This window comes from Phoxinus phoxinus (genome assembly GCF_949152265.1).
Source record: "Phoxinus phoxinus genome assembly, chromosome: 1".
In the NCBI taxonomy this organism is placed as follows: Eukaryota; Metazoa; Chordata; class Actinopteri; order Cypriniformes; family Leuciscidae; genus Phoxinus; species Phoxinus phoxinus.
The window spans coordinates 5,558,154-5,576,498 of NC_136876.1; the positions used below are offsets into that span (position 1 = coordinate 5,558,154).

At 33.0% G+C, this 18,345-nt stretch overlaps 1 protein-coding gene across 1 annotated transcript in view; it reads left to right on the plus strand.

The window, feature by feature from the left end:
• The window catches only part of LOC307009717 (uncharacterized protein), a gene marked incomplete at its 5' end in the record, with an annotated part of 74,075 nt that overhangs the window by 29,859 nt on the left and 25,871 nt on the right, over positions 1-18,345 (plus strand). The window lies entirely within an intron of this gene.

The following is an 18,345-nucleotide window of genomic DNA, read 5'->3' on the forward strand; positions in this document are numbered from 1 at the left end:
CATTTAGTGCTCCAGCTTTGTAGCTGTAAAAGCAACAATGTATAATTCACCTCAGATCTTGAAATTAAACAAATGGAAACAAGAACGTTCAAACTGAAGAAACAAATGTATTATTTGACAAAGATTGTTTAAGTAACTCAGTAGCCTATGTATTTGAATGCTGTTTAAATGTTGTAATATTTGTGAATTTGATTATGTAGCTACTTATCCATTTTCTTGCGATTGCCGTCAAGATTACTCTCTGGTGCTGTGCACTTGACGCGAGAGCCCGCCCACACGCCGTTCTGATTGGCTCTGGGTTTTGATTGATTTGTACGCATGTCGCGTCGCGGCTAGAGTGGACAGACTAATTATTTGTGGCTGGATCTTATCGCATCGCGTCTGGTACACACAGGTAAAGGTGCCCAATATCAGTCATTTCTGAAAATAAATTACAAAAGTAAAAAAAAAAAAAGTGTTTTGGAAAATAGCTCTTTATTTGATTATCATAAAAATGTGTTTTCTATACAGAGATATTGACATCGGTAAATATCGGTATCGGCCATAACAGCAATATTAATATCGGTTATCGGTATCGGCCACAATATTCACATCAGTGCATCAATAACACATTGTCATGTTAATTATAATTTATAATCATGTTATTATCATGTTATTATCATGTTATTAAATTAAATTAAATTAAATTAAATTTAATTTAATTTAATTTAATTTAATCCCATCCTGGAAACAACTCATGGATGTGGACTTCTGAACTGGGTCATCTGAGTAAATATTATCGTGTCGTGTTGAATATGTGAACATCTGTGATGTGAAATAACTTATTATAAAATAGCAGCACTAAAATACAAACAAAATTAAATTTTTATGATCCTTTTTATTGTTTTTAAAATTATTAATCATTGGGCAGATTCTGCAGTTCAATCAAAACCTGTGACTCATGAATCGACTCGAGTCTGACCAGATAATTGTGTTTTCATATCTTTATGATAAATATGATGTGATCAGATCCAGCATTAGTGATGTCACAGCTCAATCCCTCATTTCAATCTCGTTTATTCTCTTTTTCTTTTGAATCTATCAATCATTTATTGTTAAATATAGTCTGTGACGTCCGATCATAAATGCCAGAGATCAGCAGTTCAGGCATCCATAAACACACACGCTTTATATTAATATTTCAGTGGACTGATTATGATGCTTGACGTTATTCATGATTATTATATAATCATCTAAAGCACACTGTAAAAAATTAATCATGGGTCTTGTAATTTTCATTAAAAAAATTAAGGTGATAATTAAAAATATTGTGTATATTTTATTAAGAAAATTGTGGTTCAGTGTTGTATAGAAAATATTAAGAACATTTCACTAATAAAGCCAAAAGATACATTTTCCCAATTTTTTTAATGAAACATACATAATTTTGAGGCTTGAATTGAGGAACCGATTAAGATAAAATGATAAAATTAAGGAAAAAAAGTTTCCTATTTATTTGAAGAGAATTAGCTCAATCACGCGGCTTTATTTAGAGACGCCATTGTTTCAAACACATGTAATTCATGAGTAAAGGGAAACATCTGTTAATGTTTAATGTTCAGTTATTTTTGACATTTGAAAGAGTTTCTATTGTTGAAGTTTTGACCGTCACCATTGTGCAGAAGAGCTTATAGTTCGGTTGTGAATGCATGTGTTGATCCTCTAACCGTGTGGCTTAGTTCGTTGAGCAACAACTTTGCAATAATGCTAGTGCAGTAACACGATTAGTCTTTTAATAATGCAATATAACTCAAAATCACTCTAATTCACACACTTTTGAGCGTCAACTTACAATAAAAAAGGATATTTCACTAAAGTAGTTATATGATGGTGCTTATGTCAAAGTGATTAATGGCTTTGACCTTTGACCTTAGGCGGGGGTTTCCCACCCCGCCCCCTTCCAGTATGTGGGATCAAAGGCTAACCTTTGACCTTGGGGGGTTTCCGCTTCCTCCGGTATAGGAGATCAAAGGGTTGACCTGTGCCCCGCTATCAATCCGTCATGTAAATAGGACAGTTGGTTTGACCCGGCGACCTCGCTATCCATCGATCAAGTGATATGTAGTTTGACCTGTGGCCCTCGCTAATATAGATCATGGTTTTGAGATAAGAGATTCCAATTATTTGTGACGAATGGTTTTGAGATAAGGTGTTTTAATTATTTGTGATGAATGGTTTTGACACAAGGTTATGTTTTTGGATTGGGGTATAATATATGTGTTTGTGTTTTGACAGAAGGTTTGGGGTTTTTAAGTGGGTTTAATATATGTGTTTTGGGGTTTTGAAGTTGGTCTTCCAATTATTTTTGATGAATGGTTTTTGATCGTTTGAAGAATGGGGTATATCAGTCCGTGCGTCCCTCCCACACTGTAAGTGAGTGTATGTGTTGTACTGTGGAACTGAGAAAAAAAACTGTAAAGTGTATCTCACACAAAAGTTGAAAAACCATTATTTAAAAGAATATAAATGTCTATAAAATAAAACGTATAATATAAATATCTTACTAAAACCTCACACAAAAAGTTGAAATGATTATAAAATAACTTACTAAAGTTTTAAAGCTATATAAATGATCATCTTACTAAAGTTGAAAAACATTCATTTAAATTATATAAATGAAATATAAATGAACATCTTACTAAAGTTAAAAAACAATCATTTAAATTATATAAATTAAATATAAATAAACAGCTAAAAAATCCGCTGAACCAAGCATTTCAGTTTAAAGTTAAAATTGAGTCACAAAAGTTGAAAAACAGCAAATGAAATATAAATGTCTATAAAATAAAATGTATAATATAAATATCTTACTAAAGTTGAAAAACAGCATTCTAAATGAAATTTAAAATAAATGAAATCTAAAATAAACATCTACTGAATCAGTCTAGATAAAAATAAAATCATCTTACCTTTTTAGAGAGTTGAACAAGCTTATGAATGGGTTAAAATATTGTTTACACAACTTGTTTTACGGGATCCAGTCATTCCTGAAGGCCCTCTCACACAGTCTCAAAACATAGGGAGCGCGCCTGTGTGTGTGTGTGTGATAATATCTTGGGTCTTCCTATTATATTTGATGAATGGTTTTTGTTCGTTTGAAGTCAAGAAGGGTTATATAGTAAGTGTGTGTAACATAATCACTCCCACCCAGCGCATTCAGTTTGCTGGACACTGTGGAAATGATAAAAGAGATTTTCTAATAATTACGTATATTTCACACTGACTAAAGTTTAAAAACATTAATTTAAATTATATAAATGAAATATAAAAAACATCTTACAATCTTTGTAAGTCTTGACGGTCTCTGTTCATATGGGGTGTTTTTTCACACAGGCCTTTGACCTTGGGTGGCTGTAACTCACAAAGAAGAATGTCTCTCTCTCTCTCTCTCTCAAAGCACAGGGCACGCGCGTCTGTGTGTGTGTGTGTGTGTGTGTGTGTGTGTGTGTGTGTGTGTTCACCGATCAGAACGAGACATTGCAAATATTTTGTTGGTGCAAAATTTATTGTATAAGTATAAAAAGTTTAAATATGATCTTTTTAAAAATTAAAATATTGTTTAAATTAAATATTTAAAGTTAATACATTCGTATAATCTATTTAACTTTTAGCAGATTACTGTAATGGTTTTTTTTTTAACGGTGACCCTAAAGTATAATTGTTATTAAGCAATGTCTGTTTAGATTGTTGAAAAACTGTACTGTCGTCTTGAATCTCATTTATATGAAAAGATTCAATCAGCATTTTTGAAATATTTTGTTACTGCTAAATTTAAATGATCTCTTTTAAAAATAAAAAGATTGTTTTAATTCAATGAATTAATAAAAACAAATATTCTACATCTATGGTCTATGGAAAAACTTGACTTGAACTTAAAGTATATTTTTTATTTATCAGGTCCATGTAAAGAACTTTGAAATGTATGGGTCTCACAAGTCATCTCACACATTGTGTGAAATGTTAAATAATTCCTTAAGTATCTGTGAGAAAATCACCACATAGGCCCATCTTATTAAGAGAGAGAGCAACAATGAAGATATTTTAGAATCTGTGATGCCTCAGACCAATCCCCCATTGATGTGCGGCTCATAATGTCCTTCCGAACCCTCGCACATCTTCAGAGAAATACGTTACTGGACAATAATGTTAGCTTCAGGATATAGGGTGACAGAGCAGATGAGCCTCTGTGCATCATGTTAGTCTGCTAACTCCTTTCCAGAGCCAAAGTTTTGTTCGTACTAAATTTATTTCAAATCATAATCGTAAAATATTAAATATGATCTTTTAAAATGAAAAGATTAAATCTTTAAAGTTTTAATACATTTGTATAATCTATTTATCTTTTAGAAGATTACTGTAATGATTTTGTTTAACAGTGACCTAAAGTAAAAATGTCATCAATATAACCATAGCCATAATGATTCTTGTACTGGAACAGCATATTCTATCCCTTACACCTAAACACTGTCATCACAGCATTTTTTATTTTATTTTCAAAAATAAAATAAATAAATCATTCAATGTAATTTCTAAGCTGTTTTGCACTCACACTTAGTTGGTTCCATAAATTAACTAATCTCTATTTTTAAATGAAATGAATAAAGTATATCTCAATGAATAATAACAAACATGTTACTAAAATGTATTCAAACAATTTAAACATAGTTTTAGCTAAATTAATATATATATATATATAAACACTTTATATTTTCATAGAGCTGAAGAAGTAGTTCTTTATGCAATGACTAAAAACTATCCAAAAAGCAAATAGTTTAAGTTGTCATAAAGAAAACCCTCCCGGATCCTTCAGTGATAAACTGCAGGGTGAAACGAAGCTTCAGACCCTCACAGAGACGGGGGCAGTTACAGACCAGATAACACATGAACACCTATAAACACAATGTCTCAGTAAAGCTAGTCTGCTTTCCAGAGTTTTATTCATACTAAATTCATTTAAAAGCATAATCTTAAAAGTTTAAATTAGATCTTTAATTTAATTAGATCAAATCTTTAAAGTTTTAATACATTTGTATAATCTATTTATCTTCTTAGAAGACTTCTGTATGATATCAATAATTTTGCTTAAATTTAACATAAGGTATTATTTTTACTAAACACCGTCTGTTTAAAAACAAAATAAAAAATGTTTTAAAGCAAAAACTGTGCTTTGGCGTCTTAGATTTATAAAAAATATTAAATCAGCACTTTTGTCCATGCGACATGAAACATGCTGTCAAAGTTTGTCACAATGTTTTTAAGAAATCCCAGGACTTTACATTGCTCTTATTTAGATTAAGTTGTATCATTTAGAAAATCAGAGATTTTCAGAGACGCGTTGTGCCTCTTCGGCCTACGAGTAAAGTTTGTCTTGAGCGAATATTACATTTTACTCGTCTTAATTCAAAACATGATCTTACTTTTTCTACGGTAGCTATGATCTATTACATATATAAGATGAATATATCATTTTTTACTTATCTTGTATCTCCCCGAATTATCCTTAATCAGTGTGGAAACACACAGGCTGAAATATTTATGTAGAATTTTAAAATGTTATCTTTTTTTGATGCGACAGTTTGTCTGTTGGCCGCATGATACTATATCAGGAATCGTGCCCTTTGGCCTCCTCCATTTTCTAGGCTTTTTTGTTAAAGACCCTACAAGTTAGTCTTTAAAGGTGCGCTGTGTAGGAATTTCTCCCATCTAGCGGTGAAATTCTATTTAGCATTTAAACGACTAGTGTTCTATAGCGCCTCGCTTTTCAAAGGCGTGTTGCAACTGCTCTAGCCGTTATGAGCCAACAAGCTATGAACATGTCTTCCAGTAGCACATCATCGAGTTTAACTAGCCTATACATGTTCTACCGTTATGCTGACTAAATAATGACTTACACAACCAAGTAATGAAAAAAAGCTTGTAATTTAGACCGTAACATTGACTTACCTGTCGAGAAGAAAGCAGCATCCCTTCATTATCTCTTTCCACCTGGGAAAAGCTAACACGATATTTTGAATTCACCGGTCACGTTTCCTTTGAAATATTGTGTAAATTTTTTTTGTTTGTTTTTGAAACGCGTTGAGGTAGGCTAGTGCTTTTTGCCCCTCTCTGCTATTATATATATTTTTTCAAGATGGCGGAACGACATGGAAGCCTCCATGGACTTACCCATCCCAGTATAAATACAGATAAGAAATTCTTTGCTTACGAGGATAAGTCAAATCATTGGCAGAGGTAATGTAACACAAATGATGATATATTTATGAATAAAGACAATGATTTTAGCTAATAAAATACTTTTAGAAAACGACTGTACCTTCAATTTCAGATGTGTAAATTACAAAACAGCATTTTTCAATCGTCTTCAGAAGTCATTTCTTCAATGGGTCTCCTGAGAATATGTAATTTCCCTTAAAACCAAAGATTAAGCTAAATGACACCACCATCCCCCCCAAAATCAAATACTCTATACGATTTGTATTACACTTTTTCAAAGGATAATCTTGCTGATATGATATGTCTGATGCAAGGTTTTGCAAAGAAATAGGTACTGCAATACTCCAAACAGTTCAACACAATGACATCATTAAGGATGGACGATGGGTGAAAACACGGCCTGTGTAGGGTAGTTTTCCAGATTTGACCCAAAGTCAAATACTGTATTACACTTTTCAAATGATAATCTAGCTTTAAAGCTAGAAAAAAGTAAAAACCAAACATATCTTCATACCTGTTGTGTTCCGACACAAGACCATTAACTGGTTCTTTTTGTTTTATAAGTTGACTTTTCTTATTTCTACAAATATCACCCCGATAAATATGGACTTAATATGGACACACTGTTTTTAGGAAAAAGCTGCGTTTTAAAAGATGATCTATTTTTGACAGACCTATGGAAATGCATGTTGGTTTCCAAGTTTTCATGCATAGTGCAAACATGCAATGTTCGAGAAAGCTAATATCGGTGTAATCTTTGCGAGGTCTCACCCACAACGCAAAACTTTGTGTTGGGGTGATCCAAGCATATTTTTACTGAAAGAAAATACTACGGAAACCATTTTCAAACTGTAATAATACCATATTTATTTAATTATATTATGGTTTCGCATTGATTTAAAGTTTTGTTTGTTTGTTATTAACTAATAGCTTTATTATTTTAACTAATACTTCAACATCCAGCACATAATTAAAGAGATGAATGAGCTAAGGACATTCTCTGAATAAACAGATAACGGTATGTTCACGATCTACAATATACAGTTAGATAGGCCTATGTGTAAATAGCTGTGCTTAAATATTTAGTGATGCATAGTTCCACACTCTAGTAAAGCTTATGGATTAACTTTAAAACACGAATTCAAAAGTCCAAAACACCCGTATAAGATTCAAAATAATTTATATTTATATAATAAATACACAAAAGTGTGCAAATGATGGTTTTATTACTTCACTGTTTCACATTTTGTATGTTGGACCGCATGTGTTTTAGGTGAAGACGTTTCTTTGAGAGCCCTCAACATTCACTGTTTATAGGAATAAATGACAATTAAGAATTTAAGTGAAACTTTGTTTAGCACATCTTTCCCTCTATCTACGATGTGGAATCACACAAAGTATAAACACGAAAAGTAAGCGTGTGCTGTTTTACAACAGAATCACATCTGACTATTGCGCTGAGAGATGCATTTTCATTAAAGATTGAGGCTGTTAAACAAAGTTCCACACCCCGCTGAAACCTGTAGATGAAATTGCACAAAAGTAAATTCTAGAGGTCAACACGTTAAAAAGTAAAATACAACATGACCCATTTAAAACAAATACAGAAAGAAACAAAAAAAACAAAAAACACTTGTGATCAGTTTTGAACGTTTGTAATTGACATTTTATACTAGTCGATTACGCCGTTTGCCTCTTGTTTCTTTTTGTGTTTGTACAGAACTATAGCCTATGAGCATGGTCAAACGTATAGGAATTTATGAAAAACATAGCATAAAGAGAATTAAAGGACGATCCTTCTACATGAGTGTGTTTAGAGACTAAACAAATCATATTTCTCTTAGAACATCTTGCTGCCATGTCTACGAAACATCGATATGAAAGACGAGTATTGCTGTTTTTCTGTTACCTATAAAACTATTACGTTTCAAACTCGGCTAACTATTACACTTAAAGATGTGCATTGTCGCTAAACAACGGTTAAGCCAACGAATTACAAAGTTATAAAGTGCTATTTTTTATGGTAAATGTGGCATGATTCATTTTTTATTCTGGCCCCACCGATACTTTGACACCAGAGTTTTAGGCCTGATCCAGAAAACAGACGTTGTGTTTTACATCTTAATAATTATTCTTCTTTTTATGAAAACATGTGGCAAGCAGTTTTTGGTCTCATCAGCAGAATACCGAATCTACCTATCAACAGTTATATGTGAAACGAGATCAGTCGCATTAGAGTTGGATTCTTGTTTATATTGGACATTGTTATTGAACAATAGTGTTAGTGTTCTTGGCCTCATCAAATCTAAACACAACTGACATCTTTGTTTGCATTTCTTCTGAAACACATCGTTTTGAAATTGTTTACCAATTTTTAACATTGTCATTGCTACATACACTTTGAAAAACAACTATGTTTTTCCCTAGAATGTCGGCAGCTGATAGACATTTATTGCGTACGTCTATCTCACATCGATAGTATAGGTGTCGCCTGCACCGCCTCATCTACACCTAAAGAAAACATTTACAAGAGTTGCGAATGTCGAAATTTATATTAAAAAATTTAAAATGCCACGAAACAAAGACCAGAAAACATCTTTCTGTAAGCGACCCTCAAAATCTGTTACTTTTGTCGCTTTGTTTGAAGAACAACTTAAATCAGCAGGTGCTTAATAACTATTGAAGTCTATTAAACAGCCCTGAAATCGGCGATGACGTGTTTTACGCAATATTTATATCGCGTTTTAATTTAAACTCAACACATTTGAATGCGATAAAGGTCTATAACTGAACTTTAACATCTTAATATTTGGTAAAAGTTGACTTAAAGCCTTACTTTCTAAATGTTTTTTACGGAACTTGTTGCGAACAATTCACCCCCTCACAATCTTTAATGAAAATATCATTACTGGATTGAGAGAAAATAGTTGCTTTTGTCTCCCCCACTTTGTCAGGAAAACTATGTTTCCTACATTTAGCGTGATACAACAGTTGATATGCATTAAACCACGGTATTCGCACGAGTCATTTAAATTGTATATTATCCTAGTTTATGACTTTATTTTGGGGGCGATAAGTGTTTAATTTTGTAAAAATGATTTCAAACGCTATTTAGATTGTGTAATAGCCTACCATTTTTAAATGAGATCAGACATGACTATAAAATAAAATTTTGTAGGGTGGTATATGCATATTTACGACGTAATGACGACGACACCCCTATACAACCCCATCCATCCGGGGTGGGCTGAGCTCTATCAGTTGTTTTGAGCTCTATTGCACAAAACCCTTGGTTCTAGCTCTACTAGCTGCGGCCTGCTGTGCTACTGCGACATCTCATCGATCAAAAGTCGAAGGAACATTGTCTGGACATTGTCTGACCCTACCGCAAACTTCTTCGACTCGTGTGTTTTAACCGCAAAAACACAAACTTCCGTGCGTTAACGCAAGAGGCCTGGACGATTGTGCTGCAAGGACTCACTCAGGAGAATCCAGAAACTAACAGTCTTTCACCATCAAATAGGGGACTATCTAAAAATCGGACAACTTCTGAAATGGCGACGCAAAAGCTGATGGAGAGCGACTCCCCGTTGAGTTCTGGCGAAGCAGGGGGCAAGTTTCATCCGGCGTGTGAGTGCGCCACGGGCAAAGAGTGTCGTTTAAGAGCTACGCTAGACTGTATGTTTAAAGATCATTTTAGAGGCCAGATGGTTGTCTTGATGCGCAGGATCATCGACGCTGCGTGTGATATGAATAACGATTCGGCAGGGGATACCAAGCGTGAAACAAATCTCAAAAATGAAATGGATGACGTAAGAACCATGTTGGTTGAAGTTGGATCATGGACGGATGTTACACCCCTGTTTTTTAACGGTAAAGAGTCGATCGACGTAAACCTCAGAAAAGTTCTGGATGTGATGCTTGAAAGTTCTGGCAAAGAGCTAGGAGTCACTGAATTACTCTGTATATGTACGTTTGTAACAGATCTCTGTGTGTCACTGGTGTCAAAAAATGCAAAAACTGACGTTGGTGAAATAGTTGAAAGTCTGGTCAGCTACAGCCTAGAGCAAAACATGATAGCGTGCCGCGACTTTCTTTTTTGGTTAGACCATCTGTAAATGTCTGTCATTTTCTTTACTACTTCAATGTATGATTGTATAACGCTGAAATAAAAAATGACAAAATTTTATTTTATAGTCATGTCTGATCTCATTTAAAAATGGTAGGCTATTACACAATCTAAATAGCGTTTGAAATCATTTTTACAAAATTAAACACTTATCGCCCCCAAAATAAAGTCATAAACTAGGATAATATACAATTTAAATGACTCGTGCGAATACCGTGGTTTAATGCATATCAACTGTTGTATCACGCTAAATGTAGGAAACATAGTTTTCCTGACAAAGTGGGGGAGACAAAAGCAACTATTTTCTCTCAATCCAGTAATGATATTTTCATTAAAGATTGTGAGGGGGTGAATTGTTCGCAACAAGTTCCGTAAAAAACATTTAGAAAGTAAGGCTTTAAGTCAACTTTTACCAAATATTAAGATGTTAAAGTTCAGTTATAGACCTTTATCGCATTCAAATGTGTTGAGTTTAAATTAAAACGCGATATAAATATTGCGTAAAACACGTCATCGCCGATTTCAGGGCTGTTTAATAGACTTCAATAGTTATTAAGCACCTGCTGATTTAAGTTGTTCTTCAAACAAAGCGACAAAAGTAACAGATTTTGAGGGTCGCTTACAGAAAGATGTTTTCTGGTCTTTGTTTCGTGGCATTTTAAATTTTTTAATATAAATTTCGACATTCGCAACTCTTGTAAATGTTTTCTTTAGGTGTAGATGAGGCGGTGCAGGCGACACCTATACTATCGATGTGAGATAGACGTACGCAATAAATGTCTATCAGCTGCCGACATTCTAGGGAAAAACATAGTTGTTTTTCAAAGTGTATGTAGCAATGACAATGTTAAAAATTGGTAAACAATTTCAAAACGATGTGTTTCAGAAGAAATGCAAACAAAGATGTCAGTTGTGTTTAGATTTGATGAGGCCAAGAACACTAACACTATTGTTCAATAACAATGTCCAATATAAACAAGAATCCAACTCTAATGCGACTGATCTCGTTTCACATATAACTGTTGATAGGTAGATTCGGTATTCTGCTGATGAGACCAAAAACTGCTTGCCACATGTTTTCATAAAAAGAAGAATAATTATTAAGATGTAAAACACAACGTCTGTTTTCTGGATCAGGCCTAAAACTCTGGTGTCAAAGTATCGGTGGGGCCAGAATAAAAAATGAATCATGCCACATTTACCATAAAAAATAGCACTTTATAACTTTGTAATTCGTTGGCTTAACCGTTGTTTAGCGACAATGCACATCTTTAAGTGTAATAGTTAGCCGAGTTTGAAACGTAATAGTTTTATAGGTAACAGAAAAACAGCAATACTCGTCTTTCATATCGATGTTTCGTAGACATGGCAGCAAGATGTTCTAAGAGAAATATGATTTGTTTAGTCTCTAAACACACTCATGTAGAAGGATCGTCCTTTAATTCTCTTTATGCTATGTTTTTCATAAATTCCTATACGTTTGACCATGCTCATAGGCTATAGTTCTGTACAAACACAAAAAGAAACAAGAGGCAAACGGCGTAATCGACTAGTATAAAATGTCAATTACAAACGTTCAAAACTGATCACAAGTGTTTTTTGTTTTTTTTGTTTCTTTCTGTATTTGTTTTAAATGGGTCATGTTGTATTTTACTTTTTAACGTGTTGACCTCTAGAATTTACTTTTGTGCAATTTCATCTACAGGTTTCAGCGGGGTGTGGAACTTTGTTTAACAGCCTCAATCTTTAATGAAAATGCATCTCTCAGCGCAATAGTCAGATGTGATTCTGTTGTAAAACAGCACACGCTTACTTTTCGTGTTTATACTTTGTGTGATTCCACATCGTAGATAGAGGGAAAGATGTGCTAAACAAAGTTTCACTTAAATTCTTAATTGTCATTTATTCCTATAAACAGTGAATGTTGAGGGCTCTCAAAGAAACGTCTTCACCTAAAACACATGCGGTCCAACATACAAAATGTGAAACAGTGAAGTAATAAAACCATCATTTGCACACTTTTGTGTATTTATTATATAAATATAAATTATTTTGAATCTTATACGGGTGTTTTGGACTTTTGAATTCGTGTTTTAAAGTTAATCCATAAGCTTTACTAGAGTGTGGAACTATGCATCACTAAATATTTAAGCACAGCTATTTACACATAGGCCTATCTAACTGTATATTGTAGATCGTGAACATACCGTTATCTGTTTATTCAGAGAATGTCCTTAGCTCATTCATCTCTTTAATTATGTGCTGGATGTTGAAGTATTAGTTAAAATAATAAAGCTATTAGTTAATAACAAACAAACAAAACTTTAAATCAATGCGAAACCATAATATAATTAAATAAATATGGTATTATTACAGTTTGAAAATGGTTTCCGTAGTATTTTCTTTCAGTAAAAATATGCTTGGATCACCCCAACACAAAGTTTTGCGTTGTGGGTGAGACCTCGCAAAGATTACACCGATATTAGCTTTCTCGAACATTGCATGTTTGCACTATGCATGAAAACTTGGAAACCAACATGCATTTCCATAGGTCTGTCAAAAATAGATCATCTTTTAAAACGCAGCTTTTTCCTAAAAACAGTGTGTCCATATTAAGTCCATATTTATCGGGGTGATATTTGTAGAAATAAGAAAAGTCAACTTATAAAACAAAAAGAACCAGTTAATGGTCTTGTGTCGGAACACAACAGGTATGAAGATATGTTTGGTTTTTACTTTTTTCTAGCTTTAAAGCTAGATTATCATTTGAAAAGTGTAATACAGTATTTGACTTTGGGTCAAATCTGGAAAACTACCCTACACAGGCCGTGTTTTCACCCATCGTCCATCCTTAATGATGTCATTGTGTTGAACTGTTTGGAGTATTGCAGTACCTATTTCTTTGCAAAACCTTGCATCAGACATATCATATCAGCAAGATTATCCTTTGAAAAAGTGTAATACAAATCGTATAGAGTATTTGATTTTGGGGGGGATGGTGGTGTCATTTAGCTTAATCTTTGGTTTTAAGGGAAATTACATATTCTCAGGAGACCCATTGAAGAAATGACTTCTGAAGACGATTGAAAAATGCTGTTTTGTAATTTACACATCTGAAATTGAAGGTACAGTCGTTTTCTAAAAGTATTTTATTAGCTAAAATCATTGTCTTTATTCATAAATATATCATCATTTGTGTTACATTACCTCTGCCAATGATTTGACTTATCCTCGTAAGCAAAGAATTTCTTATCTGTATTTATACTGGGATGGGTAAGTCCATGGAGGCTTCCATGTCGTTCCGCCATCTTGAAAAAATATATATAATAGCAGAGAGGGGCAAAAAGCACTAGCCTACCTCAACGCGTTTCAAAAACAAACAAAAAAAATTTACACAATATTTCAAAGGAAACGTGACCGGTGAATTCAAAATATCGTGTTAGCTTTTCCCAGGTGGAAAGAGATAATGAAGGGATGCTGCTTTCTTCTCGACAGGTAAGTCAATGTTACGGTCTAAATTACAAGCTTTTTTTCATTACTTGGTTGTGTAAGTCATTATTTAGTCAGCATAACGGTAGAACATGTATAGGCTAGTTAAACTCGATGATGTGCTACTGGAAGACATGTTCATAGCTTGTTGGCTCATAACGGCTAGAGCAGTTGCAACACGCCTTTGAAAAGCGAGGCGCTATAGAACACTAGTCGTTTAAATGCTAAATAGAATTTCACCGCTAGATGGGAGAAATTCCTACACAGCGCACCTTTAAAGACTAACTTGTAGGGTCTTTAACAAAAAAGCCTAGAAAATGGAGGAGGCCAAAGGGCACGATTCCTGATATAGTATCATGCGGCCAACAGACAAACTGTCGCATCAAAAAAAGATAACATTTTAAAATTCTACATAAATATTTCAGCCTGTGTGTTTCCACACTGATTAAGGATAATTCGGGGAGATACAAGATAAGTAAAAAATGATATATTCATCTTATATATGTAATAGATCATAGCTACCGTAGAAAAAGTAAGATCATGTTTTGAATTAAGACGAGTAAAATGTAATATTCGCTCAAGACAAACTTTACTCGTAGGCCGAAGAGGCACAACGCGTCTCTGAAAATCTCTGATTTTCTAAATGATACAACTTAATCTAAATAAGAGCAATGTAAAGTCCTGGGATTTCTTAAAAACATTGTGACAAACTTTGACAGCATGTTTCATGTCGCATGGACAAAAGTGCTGATTTAATATTTTTTATAAATCTAAGACGCCAAAGCACAGTTTTTGCTTTAAAACATTTTTTATTTTGTTTTTAAACAGACGGTGTTTAGTAAAAATAATACCTTATGTTAAATTTAAGCAAAATTATTGATATCATACAGAAGTCTTCTAAGAAGATAAATAGATTATACAAATGTATTAAAACTTTAAAGATTTGATCTAATTAAATTAAAGATCTAATTTAAACTTTTAAGATTATGCTTTTAAATGAATTTAGTATGAATAAAACTCTGGAAAGCAGACTAGCTTTACTGAGACATTGTGTTTATAGGTGTTCATGTGTTATCTGGTCTGTAACTGCCCCCGTCTCTGTGAGGGTCTGAAGCTTCGTTTCACCCTGCAGTTTATCACTGAAGGATCCGGGAGGGTTTTCTTTATGACAACTTAAACTATTTGCTTTTTGGATAGTTTTTAATCATTGCATAAAGAACTACTTCTTCAGCTCTATGAAAATATAAAGTGTTTATATATATATATATATTAATTTAGCTAAAACTATGTTTAAATTGTTTGAATACATTTTAGTAACATGTTTGTTATTATTCATTGAGATATACTTTATTCATTTCATTTAAAAATAGAGATTAGTTAATTTATGGAACCAACTAAGTGTGAGTGCAAAACAGCTTAGAAATTACATTGAATGATTTATTTATTTTATTTTTGAAAATAAAATAAAAAATGCTGTGATGACAGTGTTTAGGTGTAAGGGATAGAATATGCTGTTCCAGTACAAGAATCATTATGGCTATGGTTATATTGATGACATTTTTACTTTAGGTCACTGTTAAACAAAATCATTACAGTAATCTTCTAAAAGATAAATAGATTATACAAATGTATTAAAACTTTAAAGATTTAATCTTTTCATTTTAAAAGATCATATTTAATATTTTACGATTATGCTTTGAAATAAATTTAGTACGAACAAAACTTTGGCTCTGGAAAGGAGTTAGCAGACTAACATGATGCACAGAGGCTCATCTGCTCTGTCACCCTATATCCTGAAGCTAACATTATTGTCCAGTAACGTATTTCTCTGAAGATGTGCGAGGGTTCGGAAGGACATTATGAGCCGCACATCAATGGGGGATTGGTCTGAGGCATCACAGATTCTAAAATATCTTCATTGTTGCTCTCTCTCTTAATAAGATGGGCCTATGTGGTGATTTTCTCACAGATACTTAAGGAATTATTTAACATTTCACACAATGTGTGAGATGACTTGTGAGACCCATACATTTCAAAGTTCTTTACATGGACCTGATAAATAAAAAATATACTTTAAGTTCAAGTCAAGTTTTTCCATAGACCATAGATGTAGAATATTTGTTTTTATTAATTCATTGAATTAAAACAATCTTTTTATTTTTAAAAGAGATCATTTAAATTTAGCAGTAACAAAATATTTCAAAAATGCTGATTGAATCTTTTCATATAAATGAGATTCAAGACGACAGTACAGTTTTTCAACAATCTAAACAGACATTGCTTAATAACAATTATACTTTAGGGTCACCGTTAAAAAAAAAACCATTACAGTAATCTGCTAAAAGTTAAATAGATTATACGAATGTATTAACTTTAAATATTTAATTTAAACAATATTTTAATTTTTAAAAAGATCATATTTAAACTTTTTATACTTATACAATAAATTTTGCACCAACAAAATATTTGCAATGTCTCGTTCTGATCGGTGAACACACACACACACACACACACACACACACACACACACACACACACACACACACACACACACACACACACACACACACACACACACACACACACACACAGACGCGCGTGCCCTGTGCTTTGAGAGAGAGAGAGAGAGAGACATTCTTCTTTGTGAGTTACAGCCACCCAAGGTCAAAGGCCTGTGTGAAAAAACACCCCATATGAACAGAGACCGTCAAGACTTACAAAGATTGTAAGATGTTTTTTATATTTCATTTATATAATTTAAATTAATGTTTTTAAACTTTAGTCAGTGTGAAATATACGTAATTATTAGAAAATCTCTTTTATCATTTCCACAGTGTCCAGCAAACTGAATGCGCTGGGTGGGAGTGATTATGTTACACACACTTACTATATAACCCTTCTTGACTTCAAACGAACAAAAACCATTCATCAAATATAATAGGAAGACCCAAGATATTATCACACACACACACACAGGCGCGCTCCCTATGTTTTGAGACTGTGTGAGAGGGCCTTCAGGAATGACTGGATCCCGTAAAACAAGTTGTGTAAACAATATTTTAACCCATTCATAAGCTTGTTCAACTCTCTAAAAAGGTAAGATGATTTTATTTTTATCTAGACTGATTCAGTAGATGTTTATTTTAGATTTCATTTATTTTAAATTTCATTTAGAATGCTGTTTTTCAACTTTAGTAAGATATTTATATTATACATTTTATTTTATAGACATTTATATTTCATTTGCTGTTTTTCAACTTTTGTGACTCAATTTTAACTTTAAACTGAAATGCTTGGTTCAGCGGATTTTTTAGCTGTTTATTTATATTTAATTTATATAATTTAAATGATTGTTTTTTAACTTTAGTAAGATGTTCATTTATATTTCATTTATATAATTTAAATGAATGTTTTTCAACTTTAGTAAGATGATCATTTATATAGCTTTAAAACTTTAGTAAGTTATTTTATAATCATTTCAACTTTTTGTGTGAGGTTTTAGTAAGATATTTATATTATACGTTTTATTTTATAGACATTTATATTCTTTTAAATAATGGTTTTTCAACTTTTGTGTGAGATACACTTTACAGTTTTTTTTCTCAGTTCCACAGTACAACACATACACTCACTTACAGTGTGGGAGGGACGCACGGACTGATATACCCCATTCTTCAAACGATCAAAAACCATTCATCAAAAATAATTGGAAGACCAACTTCAAAACCCCAAAACACATATATTAAACCCACTTAAAAACCCCAAACCTTCTGTCAAAACACAAACACATATATTATACCCCAATCCAAAAACATAACCTTGTGTCAAAACCATTCATCACAAATAATTAAAACACCTTATCTCAAAACCATTCGTCACAAATAATTGGAATCTCTTATCTCAAAACCATGATCTATATTAGCGAGGGCCACAGGTCAAACTACATATCACTTGATCGATGGATAGCGAGGTCGCCGGGTCAAACCAACTGTCCTATTTACATGACGGATTGATAGCGGGGCACAGGTCAACCCTTTGATCTCCTATACCGGAGGAAGCGGAAACCCCCCAAGGTCAAAGGTTAGCCTTTGATCCCACATACCGGAAGGGGGCGGGGTGGGAAACCCCCGCCTAAGGTCAAAGGTCAAAGCCATTAATCACTTTGACATAAGCACCATCATATAACTACTCACTAAATATATTAAATTCATTGTATCATAGACTAAATAATTAAGGTGATTGTACATGATTTATTCAGGCAAATTCCATTCAAGAAATCAAGCCTGAACTACTCAAAAATAGTGTGTGTAATATTGTTACCATCATTTTTCTAATTAAATAGCAGTAACATTTTTTACAGTGCAATTACACAGTTTACATTTGATATGAAATACAATAAAACCATAGAGGTCAGATCCACTTATCTCAGTGTGTATTATTATTATTATTAGTAATAATCAGTGGATCTACAGTTT